The sequence below is a fragment of the Glycine max genome, chromosome 1, assembly GCF_000004515.6.
Source record: "Glycine max cultivar Williams 82 chromosome 1, Glycine_max_v4.0, whole genome shotgun sequence".
In the NCBI taxonomy this organism is placed as follows: domain Eukaryota; kingdom Viridiplantae; phylum Streptophyta; class Magnoliopsida; order Fabales; family Fabaceae; genus Glycine; species Glycine max.
The window spans coordinates 9,123,391-9,141,004 of NC_016088.4; the positions used below are offsets into that span (position 1 = coordinate 9,123,391).

The 17,614-nt window shown below is 34.5% G+C and overlaps 1 pseudogene; it reads right to left on the bottom strand.

Annotated features, from left to right (window-relative positions):
- Positions 1 to 13,904: 13,904 nt before the first annotated feature.
- On the bottom strand, positions 13,905 to 17,333 carry LOC100798436 (F-box/kelch-repeat protein At5g60570-like; annotated as a pseudogene).
- Between the last annotated feature and the right edge of the window lie 281 nt (positions 17,334 to 17,614).

Here is a 17,614-nt window from a genome sequence, read left to right on the forward strand (position 1 = left end):
TTTTTAAAATAATAAAATAAAGAAAAATAGAGTAAATAGTGGACTCAGAGTACCCTAGTTATAAATAGAGACATATTAAGTCAGTTCTTATATTTACAATATGTTTCTATGCCTTTCTTCCTCCCAAATTTGTTCTCTCTTCTTCCCCCAAAATCCTTTTTTTTTCAGCATACACTCAAACCTATTATAGAAAAACTACGATCTCGAACTCGTTAACTGTTGGATCGTTCCTAAATTTGGGAACCACTTTCGAAACATATTTTCAAACATTCTCATTGTTTGAATTTGCGAAATAATGTCTATAGAGAGAGATAAAGAAGTTTCCCTCGTAGAGCAACCAAAGAAAAAGCTTGAGGAATCTTAGGGAATCATTAGAGATGCCGTTATCGCTGTCGAACTACACATGTGAGCCCACTTAGAGGTAAAGGATGGATTTATCACAATTGGGGTTAGAATGAATATGCATAAGGATTCTTAGAGGATCAAATTAGGGTTTATTTTGGGATGTTTTCGGTATTGTAATTTTGCCTTTATGATTATAATCACAAGATTTTTATGTTTGACGAGCCAATTGATGCCCTAATGCGAATTGGTTGATAAAATTGAGTGCTTTTGATGTTTTTCATGTTTTTGAACCTATGATTTTGATTCCTTTGATTTTGATATGATCATGTGAAATTATTTGAGGGGTTTTACTCCCCATGTTGTGAGAAGCATTTTTGTGTAATTCGTTTGTGTTTTGGACAAGATTTACTAGATTAGCATGAGAATTAGATTGTTGGAAACGTTCCTTGTCATGTTTTGGTCTCATAAGCTTATTATGTGTTGATGATTATAACACACACACACACATGTATATGAATTGTTAAAATAATTTAGGAATTAATAGTTCAAATAATAAAATTAAATTGAAGGAAATTAATATATCAAGATTCAATGATAAATACTTCCAATGCATTTTTAGTTTAATTATTTATTAATTTTTTGAATTGAAAATAGTATAGTTCAATTTAATAGATACATGTTTTGTGCCATGTAAATATTAATATTGTGAGATGTTCATATGATTCATGAGGTGTGATAACATGCTGTGTTGGGATTATAACATTATGATTGAGATTGAGTGTGTGTGATAAATTGAGTATGTGTTGAATTGTAAGATACATGTGTATTAAGATTTTATACACATTGAGTTGTGAGTTATGAACTGTACAATCACATAACTGTAAGACCCTTTAAGGGCGAAAAATTAATGCGCGACGAGTATTGTGATGAGATCTACTATGGGAACCTAACGAGTTGAATCACTTTGAAGTGCAACGAGTTAAAATGATTTTGAAAACAATTGAGTAGTTGTGTCTATTGCATAGTTCAAACTCCAGTGATACATATATGATTTTAAATGCCTGTTTTAATGAGATGATTAGTCATATGAACATAACATTAATATTATTACTATGTGATATGTATATGATGCATGAGGCGTGATAATATGATGTCTTGGGATTATGAAAGTGTGATGAACTGTGTAACTGACAAGTTGAATATGTGTTAAATTGTGAGATTACATGTGTCATGAGATGTTGTGTGCATTGAGTTGTGAGCTATATGAATTGTACAATCACACAATTATAAGACCCTTTAAGGGCGACGAGTTAATGCGCGACGAGTATTGTGATGTGATCCATTGTGGGAACCCGATGAGTTGATTTACTTTGAGGCATGACGAGTTAAAATTATTTTGAGAACAATTGAGGAGTCATATGTTTTGTGTAGTTCATAGATATAGTTTGTGCGCTAAAATGTTTTCTAGATTGGACTTGAATCAGGAGGGAGAGGCTCTGACAGACTCTTCGAAGTCTAGGCCTTCAAAATTGTTTTCAAAATCATTTTAACTCATCGCGCCTCAAAGTGATTCAACTCATCGGGTTCACACAGTGGAATCCATCACAATACTCATCAAGCAAAAACTCATCACCCTTAAAGGATCTTACAATTGTGTGATTGCACAGTTCATAACTCACAACTTAATACATACAACATCTCAATACACATGTATCTCACCATTCATCACAGGTTCAATTTGTCACTTACTCACAATTTGAATCACCACCTCATAATCTCAATATAACAATTTATACAAAATGCTTCTCACAACATGGGGAGTAAAACCCCTCAAACAATTCCACACAATCATATTAAAATCAATGAATCAAAATCATAGGTGAAAAACACGAAAACATCAAGAGCACTCAAGTTTATCAACCAATTTGAATCAGAACATCAATTGGTTCGTCAAAAACAACAATATTGTATTTCTAATCATAAAGGAAAAATTATAATTCAATAAACATCCCACAATAAACCCCAATTTAATCCTCTAAGTATCCCTACACATGTTCACTCTAACCCCAATTGCGATAAACTCATCCCTTACCTCTAAGCGGGCTCATGTGTGTATTCTAGTAGTGATAGCGGCATCTCTAGCGATTTCCTGTGATTCCTCAAGCTTTTCCTCTGGTTGTTCTGCTGGGGTTTCCAAGTGTTAGAGAGAAGGCGAAGAAATTGAAGCCTTCATTCCACTGTTTGTGTGTGATGAGTATTTCTCTCTCCCCAGACATTAATTTGAAAATCCCAACGGTGACGATGTGCGAAAATGAATTGCGAGCCTGGTGTCCAAATTTCATGATAGTCCAACAATTAATGAGTTAGAGATCGTAGTTTTACTGGGACAAATTTGAGTGTATATGGGAAAAGAGAAAGCTCAGTGCGAAGGATATTTCTTCCATCGCAGACATTATATAAAATATCCCAACAGTGAGTGTGTGCGGCTATAAGTTACAAACCCCTTTTGCGAAATTCACGATGATCCAACGGTTAACAAGTCCAGGATCATTGTTTTACTGAGACAAGTTTGAGTATATGCGGGAAAAAGAGAGGGTTTTCGGAGGGGGAGAAAGAAAAACGAATTTGAGAGGAAGAGAAAGCGTAGAGAAGTATCATCAGTCTAAAAACTGACCTAACATGCATCTATTTATAGCTAGGGTACTTTCAGCCTATTATTTACTCTATTTATTTATTTTTATTATTTTATAAAAAGAACTCTATTTTATTTCCTATCAAATGAATAAATAAAATATCCTTTTTATTTTCCTTCAAACCATTATTTTAATTAATAAAGTTATTTCTCTTTATTTATTTAATTATAAAAACCCCATCATTTTTTTAAAGCTCTATTTATTTATAAATAAAAATCCTTTTTAATTTATTTACTAAAAATGGGGTGTTACAGTGAGCTTACTGAATTTATCAATATATATGGTTGCATTCCCTTGAAGAATATTCATGTACATTGGAAGATGTTCTCCATTCGTAGTTCAGACAACACAAGTAACTCTCGGGGGGACTTAACTTTGACACACAAGGTTGATGCATTGTTTAAGATATTTTCACAACTAGACGTGTCTGGTAAAATTACCTTGAAAACCAAAGTTTGTGAATTTACATTTTCGGATTCCACTTTGATGTGTCCTCCCACAACGAAGATAAAAACAAAGGATGCACCAAAAGTCTGTGAAATCTACCAAGTGTGAACCTTCAATGTGGGAGTATGTCGATGAAATAAACATGATGATTGGTAGTTCGGGAACTCCAACTGTCGCTCGCAAGGGTGAATGTGACAACAAGAAGAAGAAAAATGGAAAATTATATGGATGAATTTCCTAATGAATTGAAAGAATACATTTTGAACTTTGTTGATGTCCAAGCGGATGGAAATTGCGGTTACAAGGCAATTATAGCTACGCTTGGCCAGGGTTAGGAGTCTTGGTCTCTCATTCGTCAAGATTTGATTGAGGAACTTCAAACATGACACTCTATTTATGTTCAATTATTTGGCTCAAAAGAGACCGTTGGAATTAATAACCTCTTTGTATGTCGAACATGGTCTAGTGCCTTATGAGAAGTGGATGACCATTTCCGACATGGGTTATGCTATTACTAGTCGGTATAATGTTGTATTGGTCCACTTATCTAGGATGCAGAGTTGGACCTTTTGTCCACTTAGGGGTCCCGTGCTAGCAAAGCCCCATCCCATTTCCATTGGACTTATCAATGGAAATCACTTTGTGCAGATATATAATATTTATTAAACATATCATTTACCTTTGTAAGCTAATATTGATTTTTTTTTTGCTAACTTCGTCTTTTGTATGTATGATAATGAAGATTTCTTTTAAAGGATTGTTATCCCTTGCCTCTTTATGTACCACAATGGAGAAGCTACTGCATACCGGAAGCCCGCTCATGGCAAAAGCCTTACAATCATCGCATACAAGATTTCAATGCAATACAATTTCAATTAGTTAGAGGATCTCAATATGTAGTAGTCCTTTTTAAGGATTGAAATAGGTAATAGTAATATGTAGTAGACCTTTCTTTAAATATGTAGTAGACATTTTGTTTATTGAAAATGTTGAATGTGTATTCCATTATTTTTATGGATGTGAACCTCAATATGTAGTTGACATTTCTATGAAATTGTTTGCAATACATGTCATTTTCGTAGACTTTTTAAAATTTTGGAAAAAATACTAAACAGAAGTGTCATTCCATTGTAAACAATGTACAACGGAATCACACTTCCGTTGTACATTTTTTTTTCTGAAAAAAAATACTAAATGGAAGTGTGATTCCATTGTACATTTTTTTTCAAGGACAAAATCTAAATGGAATTGTGACTCTGTTGTACACGTACAACAAAATCACACTTTCATAATAATGTCATGTTTTAACCCCCATCACATAATGAAATTATGATTCTTTTGTGTATTTTTTCCCTCCTCAAAAAGCATTACGACATTGTGTTATCGCTGCATAAAAGGATTGTGAATTTTTTACACAACAGCATTTCAGGGAGGGATAATCTTAAAATTTTAAGGGATTATAAGGGACAATAGCACCTCCCCAGTTTAAATCACCATAATGGACATAGGTCATAGAAACATGTGGATTCTTGACCAAAAAAAAGAACAATATAGACAATAAAAAATAGAAAAAAGAGAGAGAATCTATTACGTTAAGCTTTTGAATATGCTAAACAGAGTAATGGGTCTAAAAGTAAAAAATCCTAATTCCTAAAGCCTATGTGGGAAGTCCATCTTCATCTTTATTGAATTAATTTCTAACTTTGTTCCCGAAAGCAAAGTTTGTTGTTTTGGATCAACATGTAGCACACATGGCTTTAATAAAAATCAATAATAAATATGTATTGGGAGCCAAGTTCCCAACAAGTAGTCTATGAGACATGCAATTTATTTTTCTCATCCAACAAATAGCTATGTTCCACCACTGCAAAAACAACATTCTCACTACTACAAAAGCGGTTATTTATGACGCGCAATCTACGACGGTTTTGGAGAATTGTCTTAGAATATGGAGCGGTGACAATTTTGTAATTAGTAGAATAAAACTTGTTTTTTACGTTGTACATTCTAAAAGGGTTATAAATAACCGTCATAGAATGTCTGCTGGTGACAATCTTGTAATTACGATAAATTAAGACAACGATGGTTTTGACCTAGGATCATCTTCGTATAGCATATTTATTAATTGCAACTTTCCGCTATGAAGAACGACCTAACACCGCCCTCCCTCAAACATTCTCCTCCGTTGTTCCCTTACGTTAGCCCTCAACCATTCTCTCCCTCAAACTCAGGTGCATCAAAGCAGAGCATACCTCAAACAATGTCTCCCTCAAACCCTGTTTCGTTTTGTTAGCTTAGCAGCCATCGAAAGTGTGTGTTCGCACGCCTCTGTACTTAGGGCGTCATGTAGGTAATGTTGAAAACCCTCAGTCTATTTCCCGTTTAATTTCGTACTACTAAGAGGCATGTGAATCTCCTGTACGTTAATTTTTTCGTAGATTGTGCATTTTCCAAATAGTGCATGTTGTCGTCTGTGGCACATTTTCATGTTTCATGGTCTAATTGGTATTGATATAAGCGTACTTAAAACACAACAATTTTGTGTATATATCTATGAAAAACAAGGGAGAATAGTGGCATATTAGGGAAGACAATTTTGCTTCAAATTCCTCTTCATCCTTTTGGGGTCTTTCAGATGTTTTGACTTTGGTTAGTATTGTTGGTGTTGGTTTTGCTTCAAATTCTTCTTCACCCTTCTGAGGCCTTTCAGTTGTGTTGACTTTGGTCAACATTGTTGGTGTTGGTTTTGCTTCAAACTCCTTTTCACCCTTTTGGGCTCTTTCAACTGTTTTGACTTTTGTTAACATTGTTGGTTTTGATTTTGCTTGAAATTCCTCTTCACCCTTTTGTGATCTTTAAGCTCTTTTGACCTTGGTTAGCATTGTTGTTGTTGGTTTTGACTCAACCACCTCTTGAACCTTTTGAGACTTTTCATATGTTTGCATTGTCGCTACCCTTGGTGGTGGTGTTGGTTTTGGCACCAATTCCTCTTTCACCTTTTGATCCTTAATTGGTTCTGAAAGGATTTGAAAATCCATTTTTTGTTGTGTCTTTAAGTCAGGGCTTGGAGGTGAAACACTTTTCTTCTCTTCAATTGCTTCTTCCACTTTACTAGTAGTTGTAGTAGGTTGTGGTAGAGTGGTGTCTTGTACATTTTCTGTGGGCTTTGGTTCACCTTTCTCTTGGGATGTTCCCACTTATTGTTGTTTAGGAGCAACTTTAGAAGTCGTCTGCTTTGGCATTGCAAGGGTGAGAATTGGAATCTGAAACTTGCCCTGAAGTGCCTCAGGCTCACAATAGTCAGGAATGTGATATGATTGGTCCATTCTGTCCCATCTATTGCCTTGAAGTGGTCTAGGAATATCTTGTCTGATATATTGCAAAAGTAGTAGTGCTTTCTTTCATTTGGTGTCTAGACCTTTGTCATTTTTCACCTCAAGTATGCTATATATATATATATATATATATATAACCTTTTGGTATGATGAATGATATCAACATGCATTTTGCACCAATATCAGTAGCTTAGTGTAGGAGTTCACCTTGTTCTCAAATACAAGGCCCTCACCTACCTTCTATTCATAACAGATTCTGAGTTAGAGTAGTTTTAGGTTCCATAGTCACACTAGGAGTCACTTGACTATGCAACATAGTATTTCTCCTTTGCTCCTCACTCTTGACAACAACAAATGCGTTGTCTGGATTGGGAAAAGGTTCCGTATGAAGAATATCACTTCGAACACGATCATACAAGTCGTCTAGACTAGCTAAAAAGATGTAAACACGTTCTTCGTCAATTTCCTTTTGTTGAGCTTGATTGACATCAGGCTGAGAAAATGTTATTGGCTTGCGATACTCTAATTCTTGCCATATTGCATGCAAGTCAGCATAATATATGGAAACGGGCCTACTATCTTGGCTCATTTGCATTACACGTCAAGATAAGTCATAAATAATTGTCAGCCCCTTCATAATAAGTATGAGATAAAGCAGTCCAAATACTCTTTGCTATGGGCAAACGAACGTACAAATTCATCAAATCAGGTTCCATAGCCCCAATGAGCCAACCTTTCACAATATCATTCTCCATACTCCATCTGTCATATGAAGCATCATCTGTAGAGGGATTTGGAGTTTTTCCTATTGAATAACCAAATTTACCACGACTAGCAACAAAGGTCTCAACGACTTGAGACCAAAGAGAATAATTTACACCATTAAGCTTCACACCGTAGGGGATGGCTACAGGTTTTGGTCCAAGGCTCATAGTTTGGACATGGATATTCTCAGGTGAAGGTGTCAAAGGGTCTTTAGATGAATCACTCATGGTAGCAATTACAGAGCCAAGGATGGCTTTGATACCAACTCAAAATAAGGTAAAAACAGAGCGATATTATTCTTCTCTAGGATAGGCAATATATGTATACAAATGTGATAACAACTTACCTAATTTAAGCATAATTACAATCTCTAAAAAAGTTTTTGAAAGATAATTTATATAATTACATATATGACAATTACTATGATCATAACATAATTATATGTATGACTCATGCCAACACACCATTATGTGTTCTATCCCCTTTGCCATACCTTGTTTCTCTCCCTCTCCCTCTTGTGTTTACCTCTCCTCTTCCTCTCATGTTTACCTCAAAAGAAATTAATATATCGATGCAAAAAAAAAAATTAATATATAAGTTGAGCACAACCAAACCATCAGCACATATCTCCGAATAAAAAAGAAAACCAGAATATATTTACTAATTACTGCCTAGGATAGGTTTGGCTCATTAATATTGTAAGCAAAAATACATGATGATGCTTATAAAGTAAAATTACAAGTTAGTCAACTTAGATCTACTACATGAATTCTTATGCTCAACTTACAAGTTATTCGATGAATTGAATCAAGTATTATACACAATAATTATATCAAAATCATATAATTATCGAATTTTACATGAACCTTATTACCTGCAAAATCAATAAGCATTCTTTGAATGGTAGATTACAGATCAACTAATAAGAAAGTGCTTTTTAAAAGTTTGTATTGTGTAACAGCCGTAACTTTAATAAGTAAATAAGAAAATAATAAATTAATAAATTAATACATAAATAAATAAGAAAAAATAAAATAAAAATTATTAGGTCATAAATTCCCACTATATAAGCCAAATGTTAACCTAGAGCAGCTTTTTGGAAAACACATTCTGTTCCTTTCTTCTTTTCTGACGCACAAGAACCCTAACAGAGTAATCAGAGGAGGAGCTCTAGAGAGCACCAGAGACGCCACCATTGCTAACAGAGAACATTTAAGCGACTACCTCGAGGTAAGGGATGAGTTACTCACGCTTGGGGATTAGAATGAACATGTGTAGGGATCCCTAGAGGATCAATTTTTGGGTTATTTTGGGGTGTTTATGAATTTAATTATGTTTTCATGTTTAATCGCGGATTGAGTGTGTTTGATGAACCAATTGGTGTTCTGTTGCGAGTTTGTTGTAGAATTGATGTGTTCTGTTGCGAGTTTGTTGTAGGATTGATGTGTTTCTGTGTTAGGTGCGTACCTTAGGAATTAGAATTCTTTATAATTAGCATAAAAATTGTGTGGTGGTGATTTTGTTTATACCAGATATGTTGGCCTTTCAATCTTGTTCTTGTGCTAATGTATATTGTGTCCAGATAATTATTTTTACACCGCAGTGTATACGTGTACATATATATTGATACTGTTGTTTTTACAAACTGTATATTTTATTTCACGTGGGTGATTTCTTGTCATGAAATTCATAGGTGTAGGGATTGTTGGATAATTGAATTGGCTAAAATCATTTAAAGAAATTAACTAAAGTTGTATTCACATTGTAATTAGACATTTTCTTGATGTTGGCAACTTAGTTGAAATATATTTAAAATATAGGTATACATGTTGTTCATAGAAATCAATATGAGTATATATTTTATTGTTATATATAATTTGTATTTACTTAATAATATATTTGATATTATTGTGATTACTTTATATTAATATATATTTAATACTTTTTATATGTTATATATAATATGTACGTTTACGTTTACGTTAATATATATTTTGTTATATATTTTGAATATAATATACTTATATATATATTTTACGTGTATTTTATAGTTACTTGTTTATAAGCCTTGAAGTTAAATATTGTATGTTATTATTATTATGATACATTGTTATCTAATTGTTGAGTATATTTTGTAATTAGTTAGAGTGTGAAATGTTAAACTGTAGACATGAAACATGGTTGTGAATGAGTGTGTGATTGATATTTGTAGTGATATTACTTGTCATGTGAGTTATGAGTTATACAGTAACCCGACCAGTGTGTACCTTGAGAGAACTTTTATGCGCAGTGTTAAAGAAAATTGTAGGATTCCTAGTTAGGATCCTGAAGGGTTAAACTATAGCGCAATTTGTTAAATATGTTTGAAATATAAGAGTAAGGTCGTGGGTATTATATAACTCATAAACAGTGTCTGCGTGCAAATAAAAAAAATATTTTAGGGGTTGGACCTGAATGAGGAAGGTGAGGCCCAAACGGATTCTTCGGAGTCTAGGCCTTGGGGCTAAAGATACTCGGTTTGAGTGCTCCTTTAAGCCCATGTTGATCCCATGTGGTTGGGGCATTCTCGCAAAACAGAGTAACCCTGACTGGTCACCTTATGATGTTACTTAGTGAGAGTGACCGAGTATACCCATTGTGTGGTGTGCTTTGTCATGTACTCCTAAGCGCCCCAGTGTTGTTTTTCACTGACATGGTACCAAATTGCATATAGGCTTGAGTCTTAGTACAATTGTTGCATAACGCTTGTGTTTGAATTTCATTGAGTTAACAATTGTGGTTGATGTTATTTTATGGAGTGTGTAAACTTGAATGGGTGTGAATAATGTGTGCGATTTTGTGCAGTAATGTTATTTATATAAATTCAGCTTTAAGTATTATATGTTTCACATGCTCTAATGTTTTATTATATACGAATGTGATAACTCACTCCAGGTGTGTATTTGTGTTTAGGCTGATTGCCACTTTGTTTCAGGTGAGCCTTCATATGATGAGTCACATGCTAGAGATGGAGAGACTTAGTCTGTGATAGGGATTATGATTTACTGAATGATATAATTGTGTTATACTTTTCTACTTTAGTTTCTTTTTATTATTTATTTAGAGTGGACATCCTTGTTTTGAGCCGGGATAATCTTATCTTTTATTAAAAAAAATAATATTCTATTATGTTTTCACTAAGTGGATGTGAACCTTTATTCTTTTGAATTGATTAAATTAAATGTGTTTAAAAAGAAAAATTATTAATTAATTTTGCATGTTTTTTTTTTCCTTCTTTTATTATTATGTGTTTATAATCTTTTAATTAAATTTTGTATGATTTATTTAATTAGTTAGTTATAATTGTAAGGGTAGAGGGTGTCACATATTGCATAAACTCCTAAGCATTGTTGATATTACTAAACATCTAAAGATTAGTTGAATGCATGGGCATCCTCCCCAACCCCGTTGACCCCAAATACACACCAAGACAAACTTAAGTGCATGAAAAGATTATTATGTGACATTGTATTCAAAAGATTCCAGTGCAGCTGTGCAGGATTTTTTTTTTCTATTGACAAATATTAGTTTATTAGTTTTATTAAAATGTCAATGGGAGAAATTCAAATCCATGATCTCTCCCTCCCTTTTTTTCTTCACCCTTAAAGCCTTCAATTTCCAAACATCAAGCTAACCGTATATCTCCTTCCTAAGTAGTTTACTGAGTAATTATTGAAGAATTACAGCAAGATAAAATTGAGAAAACTATTGATGGAAGTCCCGTCTAGTAAAAAATATTGATGGCAGTTGAGGCATAATATAATGTTCATTTAATGTCCCGTTTAGGTTGAATAAGCTACCAATAAAAGCTTACCTTTTCTAGTTCTTCGGGTGTAAGGGCTCCTTTAATGTCCCGTATATTTGTTATATTGTATTAGTAACGATTCACCAGATAGCCTCTGTCATATAAAAAACTTCGTACCCCATTGCCCAGAGGCTCTTCGCTATGCGAAGGTATGGGGGAGGGATGTTGTACGCAGCCTTACCCTTGCATATGCAAAGAGGCTGTTTCCGGATTCGAACCCATGACCAACAAGTCACCAAGGCACAACTTTACCGCTGCACCAGGGCTCGCCCTCTGTCATATGACAATAAAAAAATAATGAGATTTGAGAATACTAGTAGTTGACAAACACTCAAAGAAGAAGAAGAAAAGGAAATAGTAATTATTGAACATCGCAAGTCAGTAACAGTGAGAAATATTTGAATCTCATTTTAGTAACCCAAAACAAATGTCTTAAGTGTTAAAGAAGAGCAAGTACTCATGATTGTTTTAGTACTAAACAGGATTTGATGCCCTGCATCCACTAAGGACTAAAAGTTTGAATTAAAATTGTGTTGTTTGTACGAGATCTATAGAGAGAGATAGATAAGAGATATGAGAGGGTGGTAGCTATAATTGGAATTATATGCAAGACACTCTTTTTTGCTGTATATATAATGTGGTTAGTTAGTTAATTGAGAGTATTTTTTTTTGTTCCTTCTTCCTTTTCCTTTCGAGGCTAATAATTTGGAAGTATGCATGTGCAATGATCTATCCAACTAACCCGGCTATGCTTGGCCTTGTATTTGACTCAAATATTAAAAAACAACACTAAAAGCTAGATTTGATGACTATCACAGGCTTTGTTCTGAAAGAACAGTCAAAGTATCCCGAATCATGTGGGATTTGAACATCCTTCTTAGTCACATTCTTCTTGGCTGCAAATTCGTTTGTTCTGCTGTTAACAAGGTATTTTTTTTCACTACTATATCCCATCATAAACACTGGACTAGGTAGGGAAAACCATGTTAATATGTTATGTTGTCATGTTTTGACATTTTCTTCACGGAACATATTTTCATGACCACTTTTTATTCGTAGGCGGGATTGGCGAAACTCCTATGCTGGAGAGACCAATGTTAAAGTGAGTTCTCTATTTCTGATTTCGGAAATAGTCCTTGATATGAACTGTGGTGTGTGACTCAAAATCACAAAAATGACGCAAGTGAGAAGACTTTAAAATGGTGCTGTCATAACTGTTTTAAGCTATTATAACTGAATTGATTTTGGCACCAAAACATAGCTAGAGTGTACATATATATTCTTGATCATGTAATGCAGTGTGGGGTTTTTTTGATGAGAGTGGCTGAAAAACAAAGAGGCTGAAAAACTGCAGAAATCAGAGAGTTCAAAAGGGAGGTAGTGAGCTAGGTGATTGAGAGAGGTTTTGTTGAAAGAGAAACCAAGAGAGATCAAAGCTAGCTGCTGCTTGTATTGAACTTGTAATTTCATGATCAATGTGATGATGATGAGTTGCGTTTTCCCATGGATGTAGGCACATTGCCGAACCACGTAAATCTTTGGGTTCTTGCTCTGCTGTGTATTGCTTTGCTGTGTTTTTCTTGTTTTTTGATCTTGTGCAGACAAAGAGTAGCAGACTTTATAACTAGAACCAACATGAACAAAATAGTGTTTATAAGTAGGGCCAATTATGACTTTTGTCTAAACTGAGTTAGGTCCAAACTCAAATTTTAATATGATATCAAAGTCTATTCTTAAGATTGTTATTAGGCTTGTCAACCATTATAAGGTTGTTATCTGCATATGCTCGGTCCTATAAACTTCTTTGTTTGAGATTTCACATTGACTCGTATTATGACTAAAACAATATATATAAGTTGGACAATCGTCACTTTTTGAATTAGATTTTTGGGATGATCTAAATACAAAATCATATGATTTGTTTTTCTATATACCCTATTATATTTTAGCTTTGGTGTTTTCTCATATTTGAAGTACCTTTTTGTAGGGTGAGGAGCAAAAGAAATTGGATGTCCTTTCAAATGAATTATTTGTGAAAGCCTTAATCAGCAGTGAACGCAAAGTAAATTTGCTTCTAGTTGTTGTTTTCTATGTTATCCTTTTTCTTGATATGAATTGGAGTTTGATTCATATGCAACCCTTTTGTGGATGCAGCCTTAAATTATCTAATATCATCTTCAATAGAAGATATAATATACATTTGTTTCTCTTGTGGATGCAGGCATTTCTCATTCTTCGTCTTCTGATATCTAGTAAGTCAATTCACTAATGTTTCCTTTTGTTTTGAAAACTTAATTATGTGTGCCTAAATTGAAATATATCCATGAAACATGAAACTTTGTGGTTGCTTGCATGTTGTTTGAATTGATTGTGGATAGACATAAAGCTTTTGATTTAAGTTGTCAGAAATTTTCCTTTTTCTGAAATTATAAGCGGGAAAATTATATATATATAGAGTCAGTGTGAGGAGCAATACATTAGTAATGATTTTGATTCTATTTGTTCTGTACTTTTCAGTCTCATATCAGTTTTAAACTGGTCTGCATCCCTCCCTACTGTTGTAATCTCATCTCTACACCTCTATTCAAGCTAGTCTCTATTCAAACTTGATTTTACTTTGCTTATGTGAATACCATTAAAAATCAATCGATCAATTCCTGCTGCCAAACTTCTCCAAATCCCAACAAAATCCCTACCATTCAAACTTACTTCTACCACTGACATTTTGCTTTGAAGATAATCCAGGGCTTCTATTAGAGTCTTTGACATAGTCCATCCTTCTTCACCCTCTAGCCATTGCCTCTTGTTATTCACATAATCTCGAGAATGACAATCAAAACCTCTGAAAATGACTAGGGAAATCTTTTCAACCCATTGTGTTTTGAACTCTTCTAACTTTTTGATCTCATCATAAAAAATAAACCTTTTGGAACTCTCTGGCAACAATTCACCATAATTATTTGAATTGTTTTCCATTTCTGGTTGATCATCCTCATCCATTCCCATCTCAAGGAAAAAGACATCCTCAGACCATTCCTTTAGAACAGATTCAAAGTAATGAGCAGCATTGATAGAAATTGTAACTTTAATTACTTTTTCATCATCGGTTAAGGCATTCAAACCTTCAGCTTCTTGGCAGCAGATAAGTATGGAATCAAAAAAATTTCATATAATATGAATACATGCAAATCTGAGAAATTTTTTCCTAAAAAATACACTAGGAAATGATTGGCATCGATCAATAACAAATGCTAGATGGGGAAGAAAGGCATTAGAAATCATAGGAGACTTGTGATCCCAGAATGGTCTACCAAAGACTTAATCCTTTTGTCAAAAGCTATCGTCAAATCAATGAGATGTAGCCATGATACTATAGCAGATGACTGAATTCCTGTAACCCTCTCTTCATCTACTTGACTAATGTAACTAGGGAAAATTTCTTTTGCCAAGTATGTGGTTAAAGAGGTTACCATTGCTGAGATCCATTCTCGTCTACAACTGTAACCAACCAACTTTGCTTCATCAACCAATGGTTGCAACAATTCATCCATAGAGTCAACATAATCCTTTTGGCAAGCCAATTCATTTGTAGGTCAACTTGTATAACTAAACAAATACAGGAAGATAGGTGTCAGTATCTCAATCAAGGAAAGTACAGCTGGAACTATGGACAATGTGTACAAAGACATCATAAAACTGAGGGGACCTCATTTACTTTTGGCAGCAATCTAACATTATTGGCCTAACATGAGAAGCAATCTTCATCATTCAACTTAGTGCATTATTTACCGGCAACAACCCATATCCCATAGAAACTTAGAAACTTGGTTTAATTTCATAGTGTAGAGTACCCCCTCAAACACTATTCCACTAGGTATACACATGACATGAATTTAGACAGATTTACCAATATACCATACACTAAAGCAAAGAATAAGCATTTAAGTATTAAAAAAATAAAAATATATGATTTATTGGTTTATATAGTTGGATAAGAAAAGGATAACAGAACATATCTGTCTAAGCCTACTAGGTAATCTTAAAAGAAAATAAAAAAATATGGATCATGAAAGAGACAAACACATCCAAATAAGATGTCAAAAGAAGAAACACAAATTCTCATCAAGGGAGAGGGACAATTAACTTGGTAAATGAGATGAATCAATAGGGAAGCACCCCTGAAAGCGAAGTCAGATTGTAGATACCAGCAAATCTTCTACTAAGTGAATCTAAAAGCATCTCACCGGACCATCCCATAACAGCATAGTTGTACACAAACACTCGAAGATGCTCCTTCACACCAAGTACTTTCCAATCTATGGTTCCATTCCTGAACCCTGTCCTAGGACGCCATCAATTCAGCACAACAACTTCACCTTCTGGACCCCTTTGTCCACTCATAACCAGAAGTTTCTCCCCACAACCCTTGAAAGCCAGGCCCCATCCATTAGAAGAATCAGCCCGTACTGGAAGCCTTCCCAATTCACTCCAGGTGTGCCTTTCGTTGTCATATTTATTCACCATGTTGGTTAGATGTTCTTCATCATAATACAACTGGTTATCCATAATTGCCACAAGTGGAGGTGCTTGAGCACCCCCGTTAACATATGGTTACATACCCTCTATTTTCCGCCAATTTCTAGTCTTAACATCATACTCATCCCCACAAGTCAATGAAACAATAAGTGGATACATGCTAGCAATCACATAGCATTTGCCATCCATAAAAAAACCAGAGCACAATGTACGTGGTGTATGCATGTTTGGCAATAGTTCCCATGTACCTGAATTTGAGTCATACAACTCTGCCGATTCAAGAACATTTCCATATTTATTAGTTCCACCAGCAAAAACAACAATTGAACCAACACTGCCACATCTTCACCCAATTGCAATAAATCAAGCTGTACTTCTAAATGGCAAAATCCATCAATTCCCGACCAAAAACCAGCATTTCACTCCCCACAGCCGAGGACTCCTTGCCTGGATGATTAAAATAGTCATGACAAGGTATCTTAGGTAATGTTATCCATCTATTTCTCTTGGGGTTAAATACCTCCCACCCTCTTGGATCACAAACCAACTAAACCAAATGCTGTAGCTCCACAATCCCCGGCTTATTCCTCAACTCAAATAGATACCCACTCCTAATCAGCAAGTTGTACCTTTTATTTATACATGCTAGTGAAGCATAATCAGATCTACTAGCCCAAGCAAGACAATTCAGCGCAAGATCATAAAAAAGACCAGGAAGAAGCGAATCATTTGCTCCAGCTCCAGCTCTAGGAAAACCATCATTCACTCCTTCCCTTGTATCCAATTCAACAGAGCTATTATTCACTTTCTCTACATCCTCCGGCAAGGAAGAATCCTTACGTATTCTCTTTGTCATGTCAATAAACCTTCAGTGAATTATAGATAGAACCTTCATAAGCAACCCACACCCACAAAGTCCATCCCATCAAAGTGCATGGCACTAATCTCTATCTCCGTATTCTTTCCCTCAAATCTATGAACTTGTTTTAAAATCTGTAATCACCTTATGCTAAATAATCATCCCTTCACTGGACTTACACCCATTTGGTACATTAACTGGAAAACCATAACCTCATATAAAATGAGAAAAAAAATATAGCAGCAGAAACTTATCTGATAGAAGAACATGCCAAAGTTGACAAGGGCCTACTTTTGTGCGTTTAGATACTGTTATTGCTCTCAGATGGGGACAAGCAAATGCAGAATTAGTAATCTGTTTCTGGAGAAGCCTGCAATAGTTGATCCACATAAGGCATGTCATCAGTCCTAAAATATTTCCATGCTTGCCCCTTCATCTTAGCTCCAATGTCTCCTTCAAGTAGAGTTGCAGCACCAACTTCTCAGAAATTATATACTCTCATGCCTTGTGAATTTACAGCATGATCACTGTATTAAAATATATTTGATATATACAATAAATTTCTGAAGCAATTTAAGAAGGGATAAATTATAAAGAATAATAGAAATATAAATAAACCTACACCTATAGATCAAAACCAAATATAAAATATTAATTACCTGTGAGCTTTCATTGATGATGACTGCTGCTTCTTAAGTCTTAATAGCATATTTAACATACATATTAGGTTATTAATAAACCTGCAATCAGTAGTTTTATAGCCAATTTTCTTTTCTTAAGTTTAGGTAAT